General features: G+C 33.2%; 1 non-coding gene across 1 annotated transcript; it reads right to left on the bottom strand.

Moving 5' to 3' along the window:
* Positions 1–11,014: 11,014 nt before the first annotated feature.
* On the bottom strand, positions 11,015–11,104 carry Trnaf-gaa (transfer RNA phenylalanine (anticodon GAA)). The gene is given in 2 exon segments: positions 11,015–11,050; positions 11,068–11,104. It is a non-coding gene; the product is annotated as a tRNA-Phe (tRNA).
* Between the last annotated feature and the right edge of the window lie 456 nt (positions 11,105–11,560).

The raw sequence follows: 11,560 nt of genomic DNA, 5'->3' as shown, positions 1-11,560 counted from the left end.
ATCATAAACACAATAACCAAATAAACACGATAGATTTGAAAATTATTTTAACAACCATTGATTGCTATAACATTTAAATTACATAAACGGACTGCGTTTGCTCAATCTGTGAACGTGGTCAGTGGTAGGAGTTTTCGTTGCTCAAGTGTCATGTCTATGGACTGTTAACATCTACCTCTTCGTTTTTCCTTGAATTGAATAATAGCAATGGGGGTGGGTATTAAATGATACTTACACTCGACTTTTTCTTATGGACTCATTGACATATGCACAACTATAATTAAGTCATTTTCTTAAGGTCGATGCGATTTCGTTATTGGACTGTCGTTCAAAGAACATCGCTCCTGGTTGATGACGTGCACGAATAGGCAGAATGATCGGGATGTGAGAATCCTCAAGAAACGTAATTTTGACGGCAGTGATTAATGATAGTTAAATCGTAAGTTGAACTCTCTCGGAGAACATTTTACGATAGTTGAAAAGAACTTGGTCCGTAAATGCATATTTTAATGACATAAAAGCATTAATTAAACCATATGATTGTGTCGAATAGTTGGATGCCAGCATGGAAGTTAATATAAACCAAACAAGATCTGTAATATATTCGTGCATAAAAGGTGATATTATTCCATCCATTTCTAAATAAAAAACGATAGCAAAAGACTCCGCCATTCATCGACAGCAACCGTATAACCATTTAAATAGTAACTTATAGACGTTTTGACGGGCAAGATTAATAGGCATAAACGCATTCATAAAGTTAACGATAACTTTAAATATTTGATTTATAATCGTTGTATTGCATATATTTCGAAAAGTATGCCTATACTTGCGTAACAATGCTATTATTGTTTTAATAAAGCATCTTCAAGAACTGGTTACACCTATCTTTCCTGATGTTAATGAAACACACTAAACACTTTAACGATCGGACGTGTGAAATTGGTATTAAATTAGCACCGATAATAGTTCATAAGACGTTCAGATACATATTTAATTTATTCTTTTTTATACAAAACGTTCGTTCAGACAATTAAATAAGTACATTTCAAATTAAACTATATGTAGGCTAAATAATTTGAAACCCTTATAATATTAAGAGTACAAGGCTTCAACGATTTATTCGCGAAAGAGCTTAACCCAATTGATGTGCGAAAATATTTAGATTTTCTAGGTTTTCTCGTATTTATTGTGCGTGCTCGTGCGTGCGCTCGGTTGTTCGTTCGTGTGTGTGTGCGCGCCACCTTACATTTAATATTACCTTGTAGCGTTGGCAGGCACGGATAATGAGCGTTTGTTATTGTTGTTTTTTTAACCTGACACTGTTCGCATTTTATCTAAAGATTGTGTTCGTTCATAGGCCCAGGAATGCAATATGACGAACGTGTTTTTAGCAAATCTAGCAGTCGCCCATTTTCGTTAGAATTATTTCTCCAATTAAATTGTGTCACTACATATCAAGTAGAGAGCATATTCAATACATGCAAATTTTAAAACTGAATACCGTTAATGAGTAAATCGTATTCATTTCGGCACAATCGGATTATTAAGGTCTTAGATATATTGGCTCAAATAAATGCAGTAATGTTGTATCCCAAGCTGAGATTTCATGGATGTGTAAATAAAACCAAACTCTGGGTTTACCAGTATTATTTTAAGGGTTGCTTTAAACATTTAATGCCATAATTAAAATATCAAACAAAACAAATAAAAACAACAAACAATGCTTACCACGTGGCGAAAATAATGGCATGCCTCATTTTCAATCCATGACCAAACTTATATGACCATCGATAATAAAATATTATTTTAATGTGTACAAATTATTTTTTTATTTCAACGTCTTAAAACGGTTAGTAAGGTATGTTTAACACCATGTTTTGCCAACATAAAAACAGTTTGTAGAACCACCACTCAAGAAACCAGTATGAACACATTTAGTAAATTAAATTGTGAGCAGCGTCGATTCCATTTGTTTAATTTTTAACTGATCACATTTGTATTAATGCCGTGTTTGCATGATGCAGTGCATCTAATTTTGTACCCGAGTCTGAAATGACACGCATTACTGTCGTCAAGGAAACCAGTAATGAAACAACGGCACAACTGTTCCGTATATCACGAGTTATTTTGTGTTGAATGATTCTCTATCGATCGGGTATGTATGGGAATATCCGCAGGTAAATGCATTCTGTTAAATGACATTCTAATTGTAATACAGAACATGCATGCTGCTAAATGACATCCTCATTTTAACTGCTGGAATATGCTATCTGATACATGGCAGTTACATTTTGACTAGTTACATTTTCTGTGAAAATAATTCATCTTCTTTGTCCCATATTGATAAAGTTTATAATCACTTCATAGAACAGAACAGAATAGTTTATTTTTGACTTAAGCATGTGAAGCTCATCGTCATATATATCCTTACTTCGTGTGTGTTATTCACAAGTGCAGTTACACTTTCGGAATTTGTATTAATGTGATTTCTAACGGCATTCTTTGTTTTACCAATTTCGTTTGGCTATGTTGCTTCTGTATTTAACTAGCTGTTAATATCTTTGTGGATCTATAGTACCTTTTAAGTCGATTGCTTTTGCGTCTCTGGTTCAGAATTACTCGTCGTTAATGCAAACACCGCCATTATACACATTTCACATTGCAAAAAGGAACCAGTATTAAAAATAAAAAAAGTTCTAGAGCGCATTACTATTGACGGGAAATCACTATAAACTTCAAAATAAGACCTCCGATATGAATCGTGATACATCGACTATTTCCGAATTGCTACGCAAGTGAGCGAGTAAAAACTTCCCCGTCTACATCGTGTCTATTGTTCAGGATGGAAATGATTTAAATCACACCTTATTCTTGTTGGAATCGCTTTGATAAAAATGATGTCGAGGTAAGATGTACTTTGTATGATATATTTACGTTACAACAGGAACTTTAAAGCTGGGCATGTCTCTGTTATAACAAGTCTACAGTGGCTCTGATTTGGTTTGAATTGTATTGTGTACATCGCGTCAGCAGTAGTCTGTTACGTGTTGTTTAGTTATATTGCGATCATTTCGTTGGTGATGGAGGAACACCCTTATCATAATACCACTAGATCAATTACTTGGATAGAACGTTGGTCCACGGAATTTTCCTCTGCTTCGGTTACGAACGTTTTTTGTTCCCGTGATGAGCGGGACAAACTTTTAATCTCTGCTTACAGCCAGCCCCTTTTCGAGTATTAAGGCAGCTATGTAGCACAGAAGATCTAGATCAACATAAATTGGCATATATTGATTGAGGTCAGAAGCGCATACAAGGAAATCCGGGTGCGATACCATATCTCTTTCTATGATAAGGCCCCTTTGCTATTGATGATGCTTGCTGCAAAGCACAGATACATATAGCTAGCTTATGGGTTAGTTACCAGTGGCAGTTCAGATCTAGTTGGGAAACACTGAAGCTGTGTCTGAAAAACCCACTGCCTAGACCTGGATTTGTACATTGAACCTTTGCATTGGTAGTGCAGCGGGTTGCAACTAGTTAACCATGCTTCAATCCATAGCCGATACAAGTAGGGCATACTGGTAAGGTATCCAGGTGGCAGAAGAGAGATTGATTAGTATCAATTTGGAGAATTTATTTCACAATCGATAAACTCGCTGGCTTTTTGAGATAAATTGATTTATGGCTAAATAAATATGCAAATTGTCAAGAAGCACACCTTATAAGCATGTATGAAGTATATTCAATTCATTTGTTATTTTAGACTGAAAACAGTTGAACCATACCACACGTTTATATTTGAACACGAGCATAAAGTGAATAAATCAGTAAAGTTGTGTTTCTTTGTTACTTTTGCATGACTAAAAGACTTTGAAGAGATGAGTAAATTAGTCATGTTCTCGCGTTATTGTGAATGACATAAAAACTTACATATTTGCTGTGTTATTGCAGTTCCATGATGTTCCCTATGTTGCTTTTCAAGGTTCTAAACATAGCCTAAACATTATCTTTTTAAATGCTAAACCAATGCCCTGGGGTCCTTTAGGGTATTCAGGACACCCATTATGACCAAGGTGACTGCATAGCTTGTATGTGTGTTTGTTTTAAAAGTTTACGTGGTTTTATCATGATAAAGCGGCATTATGTGTGCATCTCTGATAATATAAGTAAGCACTCAATATACCACTGCAATATCAGAACATCCACATCCAGAACATCTTGTAAAAACAATAATGTACAAATGCATCTATAGCCTAACCCTTAATCATTTTATGAACAATTACTCTACTATTAGTGCATCTGATTTTGCATTTTCTTGCAATGTTTTGGTTTATTATCCCTTAAATAGTTTTATTATGGCGATAAACTCCACACGTGCATCTTATTTTACCACATTTCAAACAAATTATAAACAATATATACCAACATGTTATCTTTGAAATTGTGATCACAAAAGTATGTCTAAATGAGAAATTTACTTCAGAAGCTCATGCAAAAATCTCAAGATATGCCTCTGCCATCCGTACACTCTGATAAGGAGTCATAATGTACGCTAATGAAACCACCAAACCTTGCGTGACTTAAAGATATGAACGTAAGGCTGTCTTTATACGAGATCAAGCAAAATAATGGAACTGGGATATAGCACTGTGCAAAAGTAAATTTATGTTTCTGCGGCAATTACGCCTGAATTCAATAAAATAATGACAATGTTATATAGAAGCTATTGTACCATTATGAATATTGTACTGTACAACAGAAAATGTATTTGGGCTTTAACGTACTGTGTGCTTACATGTTATTGATTAATATTCTGTTTATTTTACTATAAATTGTAATTGAGTTTAAGTACTCAAAACAACTTGAGCTGTTCTTACATAATTATTATAATTTGTTATTACTTGTGTACTAGTGAGTTGAAAGTTTGCTTAATAAATCTAATAAACAAGTACACGTTACATGAATAAGGACAGTGGACAATATGTTCGAAACGACGAGAAAGGGTTATGTGTATGGTAGATATATAATGCAACACTGTTCTTTGTGTTAACCTCTTTACGAAAACTACCGGAAACTCTTGTTCCCCGTCTTATATGAATTCAGTATTATAAATGTATTCGTCTGAATACATTCGGCATTCGGTTCACTTCATGTGAGGTAGTGCCTTGTGCTTATTCATTTCGTTTAGTAGAACTTACAATTAATATGCCTTTTCTAGCAGTACTAAGTATTGAACAAGATTCAATAGCAACAAGAAGATAGCCACATGAACATATACACAGAAGTGAATAATTTGTCATTTACTCGCAAGAATACATGATTTACATACACCGAGTAAACATTGAAACTTAGTATGCAAGCAATATTACACTAACTGATAGAAAAAAGCATATCGATGCAATGAAGACGCAGTTATTTTGTAACAAATTAAACAAAGCAAAATTCAATTGTCATTTAGCAACATGCATGAAATCGCGTATATCCCCACCTGTATTATATCAACATGGAGTGGTCATAAAGTTAACTCCAATTGTCCTTATTATGTTATTGTCATTTGCAACATGACTGGATTGGTGGACATTCCCTTCCATAATCGAGAACTAGTGAAATTGTATAGTTCGTTCTTATTAGTCCCGTTGACCCTTCATCTAGCTTTGCCCATCATTACGTAACAAACAGTTACCAAGCACTCACATTTATTGACGAACACACACACACACACTGTATTTATTTAGAAAAGCAGTAAAAGCAAGAAAAAAAATATTTTACAAAAAATTGTGTTTATATAAAGGTTGTTTAAAAAATCTAAGTGTCAAAAGAATACGAAACATTATTAGCATATGACATAAGAATACAGTCAGGTTTGCTCGTTACTAGTGTTTATTTTGCGTATGGTTTAGACAAAATACATACAGTTAACTATCCAAGAATACACGTCGTTTATGATTAGTTTATTTTCGTTTAAAAGTTAAAATTTCGATTTCAGTTACCGTGCATGAAAATGACTGGACTATTGTCAAGGAAAACTATACTAACATTTTGTATTATTTTTAGGTTCTTAAATAAACTCATTGCGGCAAAAAGCATGAGCTATACTACTCAAAATTTGCTAAGGATCACTTTTTATTTTCTCAATATCTTGCATTAAATTAAATTTAATATAAATTGTTATTTTGCAGGTTTTGATATTAGAATATGTCTTTTTGATTTTATTTTTATGTATTGATTTATCATTGATGCGTGACGTTGGGTGAATCAAGCTAGGGGTGAACTTCAAATTACACATACTATAAAAAGTGATCCTTAGCAAATTTTAAGTAGTATATAATGCACTTATGAGACAATAAAAAAATCGGATTTACATTTACATAGTTTCGACTATATACGATGGTTAGGATGAAATGTATGTAGATATTTATTCATAAATTTGGCTTATGTGCACCAAGATACACGTTTTACATAATATAGCCTTGTCAGAATACATAAGGGATTATACAACTTACGCTGCCTTCATATTATAAGCGCGATACATTACGAATGTTTCTATTATAAACATGTAGAAAGGCAAGTATGATATGAGTGTATTTATCCTCTTGTGTGCACTAGTCCCAAATTAAATGCGTATACATTTAACAGAACCATGTTTTAAGGTCAGTACAATCCTAAAAACTCGTCTACAATCCTAAAAACTCGTCTTAGTAAATTACTCTCTAATGAATACGAAAAACCGTCATCTTACATTTGGGAACACTTAAAATAACTATTCCTAAATGGGAAAGTTACTTTGTACAAGTTCGACAGCGGTTATAGATGGTAGTGTAACTAAGGCAATAGCCCTCTGATCGAAAAGAAGCTTGTTCCTGGTCGCACGGTGCTACACTTTTATTTGCACACTTGAATGGTAGTTTTGCTATTTCACCCATCTCATCAATTCCAATTTTTTTACGATGTTAATGCACGGACACACTTCAAAACATGCCACAATGTGTGTACAAGTACCTTTAACATATTGCAAGGGATTTATAGTGTTGCATTTCCTTTCCCTAGCTTTTAAAATTTAAGTTCATTAACAATCTCGTAATTTCGAGTATTCAATACTCTAAATCAGAAATGTTATTTTCTCGATATTATAATATACCCTGGTGATATCATCAATTTTTTATTTCAGTGTGCATCATTTAGATATTAATTACTTTTGCTTTACTGCAACAAAACATAATATTTAGCTTTGTTTTACAAGTACATTTTTGTCAAATAAATGGCCATTTATTACAGTTTATATATTTTAAACATTAATTTGCATAGTCTTCTCTTATGCATTCAGTCAATAGCAACTTGTGTCAACACAAATGTAAATTTATCTCATGAATTCCCAAAACAACAACTTTTTAAATAACAGAATCAGCATTAATAACCGTCTTGCTGTATATATATACCTACTTATATTGCACAAACACATACCGTTTAAAATGGAATTATATTCTTAAGTGTTATTATGTTCATAGTAAATCCAAAACAATTTTCTGTTTTAGATTGGCATATTTCATTGTAATATTACTTCACATGTATATATTGTAGCGCTTCATTGCTGCTGTAAATGATTGGATCCGTAGACGCCACGGTAATTTAACAGAAACGTCCCAAGTATAAGTCTATTTTTTGGAGAAATGAACCTAATAAAGACGATGAGTAAAGCAAATGAACATCGTGGATATATTTAAGACTTAAAGAACGGTGTTGATTTTTCACGTGGTTAATACATAAAAAACAGCTTTACAAGAACAATAACATACACCTTATTACGTAGTAATGTTTCGATCACTGGCGTTTTCATTAATAAGCAGTCTTGGGCATAAGTTACCAAATTAAAGACAGGTAAGGTAGGAAATACTGTGTACGAATACCGTTTATTGGTTTGAGGAAAATACTGGAGCTCCGATCAAATATAATCAAAGTACTGACAGTACTGGTGTGACGATGCTTTTGAAGAGGATGGATATAAAAGCATCAATTTAAGTTATCTACATCACCACAATTGTGTATGTGGGTACAAACATTTTGGGTACGAACAGGTTACGAAAATTTTGGGTACAAAAATTAGGGAAAAAAAATTGGGTTAGAAAAAATATTTGGTTACGAAAACAAATTTGCGTACGAAAAAAATTGGGAACGAAACAAAATTTGGGTACGAAACAAAATTTGGGTACGAAACAAAATTGGGTACCAAAAAAATTGGGTACGAAAAAAATTAGGTACGAAAAAAAAATTGGGGGTACGGGGAAGTAGTACCCGTGGGGAACTTGACCCATTCAGTGAAACTGGGACGCGGGTTACATTCTCGATCAAATATAACAAGAAATATCTTTAAAAAGATATTCGACGTGTATTTTCTGTACCACTTATCTTTAAAAAAAACGTTCTGTTACAGTAAAACGTTTGTGGGTTATAACATTACGTTACGTAGCTTGACATCCTTTTTAATTACACCATGCTCTCTAATTTCACATGTATATCATACCAAACTTTATATTTCGTTGTTTCCTTTCCTAGGTTAATGATGTTATGTGTACGGACGTGATTTAACATGCCCATGTGCAAGAACATATACTTTTTCTCTTTTAATAATGGATTTTTCTCTAATTCAAAAAGCTTAGGCATGTTTGTTCGTTAAGTACGGCAATAATTTCATGATGATTCCCGAAAGTAGGTATGTGCGCATAGTCGAATACGACTTGAATACGTGAGTTCGCCCATGAACACATGGTAAGGTTAACTAAATCTCCGTGATATGACCTAATATGTGTTTAAAACAGAAACCATTATCCAACTAACGAATGAATTATCAAACATAGTGTGTGCTCTGATGTGACTCTGTAATTTCTGTTTGAAAAGTTTATTAAATATGCAAAATGAGAGAGTACGCAGAAGAGCGAGTTTCATAGATCTCCCACGGCTATTATGCTGTTTATATACCATACTTGATTTTACGTTTACAAATAGCAGGTTCGAAATAATTCGTTTTCTTTACACTCATGATCGCGTTAAACGTAAATTATACACGTTTTCATTCGCAATTGATTTACAGAATCACGACAAATGTCAAATACAATACAGAAAATGCACAGTTGTTTAATTGATCTATAAACATATAATGGATTGAATATAACTGATTTAAAATTAACGTTTTAAAACTATTATTAAATCTTTTCCCCAGAATATGCTGTCCTATTTATAGCTGAGTTTTCTTTACCTTTATCAATGATAATCAGCGAGGTATGCCGATTAGAAAAATCGAGCTATCTCAATCGGACTGGCTCGGTCTTTTACATAGGTCGCCATTGTGAAGATTTTTGTCATGGTATGATAACTTAGACGAGCTGCTTCGCAGCATCGTTAAAAATGCTACGCTGCATAGAGACGATATCTACACGAAATCTCAGCATAACATTTGTGTTTTATATCATTATGTACAAGATAAGTATTGATGCAAAGCATCAAAGGGCGTCGGGAATTTCAGTGTAAAAGGCACTCAATGAAGTTGCATGGAACGATTTTTTTTCTACTGTAAATATTAATATATTGGCCGATTATTTTAAACAAAAATGAAAAAGATACTGGTATAACTATTATCTATGATTTTGTGTTATAACCCCCAAAAACCATTATTTATAATGTTGTGTTATAACCCCCAAATAACCATTATCTATCATTTTGTGTTGTAACTCCCAAATATTTTATAGTTCATTTTATTTACATTGGTTTCCTTTTTTTACTGGTATCCGTGTGCAGTTTTCATTAATGGAACAGAACTATGTAGGTTTCAAAAAAATCTGATTCATCTTGTAAGCATAATGTCATATTTTTCTCAACTTCAAGGGGAGATGATTCTGAACTTATTCTTACGTTGCTCATTTACGATAGGGGTTGAGTACTCATTGATATGAAAACACTGTAAAAGTTTGAAAAAAAATTGAATGAAAACTGTAAATTGTATAAAGAAGCTGCATTTCACAATACTTTGAAATTCAGTAAAAGATCATAATAGATTTATTGCTCCGATATTCATCATTTTTCAATAGGGTTCGAGTATTATTGATATAAAAACACTTAACAAGTTCGGACAGATTCAGACGAAAGTTGTGAAATCTTTTAAACAAGTGGAAATTGTTTATTTTGTCAAATTTAATTAAAAAAAATCTGGACTTATTGTCCCGATTTTTTTCATTTTGAATGAGGTAAAAATGCTCATTGATATGAAGACACTGTAAGTTTGGAAAGAATCTGATAAAAAATGTTTACATAATCACCTAACCAAGCAGTGTTTCACTTTTATTTTTAAATTTAAAGAGACATAATTCTGGACTTATGGTCCGATATTGCTCATATAGAGTTTGGATTGGGTCCTCATTGATAAAAAAACCTGTGAAAGTTTTGGAACAATCGGATGAAAATTTTGAACTTCGAAAAAGGATTTCAAAATTTCTCAAATTCTACGGAAGATAACTATGGACGTAATGGTCGGATAATGCTAAAGGGCCCATACCACCTGGATAGTAATACGTGTCGCGCTTCGCGCTCTTTATGTGGTTCTTTAAAAAAAACTCCGAGGAGTGTTTGACTCTAGGGAAACGGGTTGCTGGGACACAGCTCCTCGTTGATAAGCGGCTGCTTTCTTTATCGCAACTCATAGTTACAATCAATAATACGTGTCGCGCTTCGCGCTCTATATGTGGTAGGGATAGGCCTATGATAGACAACCATAAAAATACATGGATAATAGATGTGTTGTTTGCATGTATTTGTTTATATAAAAACACGTGTATTTTTATAAGATATTTAAGTGATGTAAGAAATTTTAATTAACATTGTCACCACGTTGCATCCATTTATTTTAATAAAAATGTCCAATTGAAGTAAAATGGATTTAAAAATGTCTACGTAAAATAAAGCTTTATTATATTTATTAACCTGACTGAAAAAATTGTCAGCCGCCGAACTGTTGCGTTCGTGCCGGAACCCGGGATTGAACCGGGGGCCTTTAGATGACTGTTGCGTAAACAACTTCAGTCTAACGCTCTCCCAGCTGAGCTATTCCGGCTGACATTCACTTGTGTACTGCTATTTGGTGAAGTTGTGTATAGCGGTCGATATTATATGTCTATTAATAAACTAATACATTGTACGTTTTCGAACCACTACGCTTTCCAATAAACTTGCTTGCGCGATAGGTCGTCAAATATCGTACAACATTGATTCTCCACTGAATAAGCAAATTAGAAAAACCACAAAATAAATATATTTTGATTATGTATTGTTTTTATACAAAACATAATTTGTTTTTTAACAAAACCATAAAGTTTCGCGTATTTGCCCAGTCCCTGTGATCTTTCCCCTGTGATCAGTTGTGGATCAGTTATAAATTAAAACAATTAGCTTTGCATTATTGGCGATAAATGTTGTAATAAATGTAATAGGCACTAATGCAGTACTTATGTACACTAATTTACACAAAAAATCACCACTATTCAAGATATTCTTAAAACAAAAATATATA

Source organism: Dreissena polymorpha, chromosome 16, assembly GCF_020536995.1.
Source record: "Dreissena polymorpha isolate Duluth1 chromosome 16, UMN_Dpol_1.0, whole genome shotgun sequence".
NCBI lineage: Eukaryota > Metazoa > Mollusca > Bivalvia > Myida > Dreissenidae > Dreissena > Dreissena polymorpha.
Note: the sequence above shows the minus strand (reverse complement) of the source record. Positions and strands in the feature narration are given on the sequence as shown.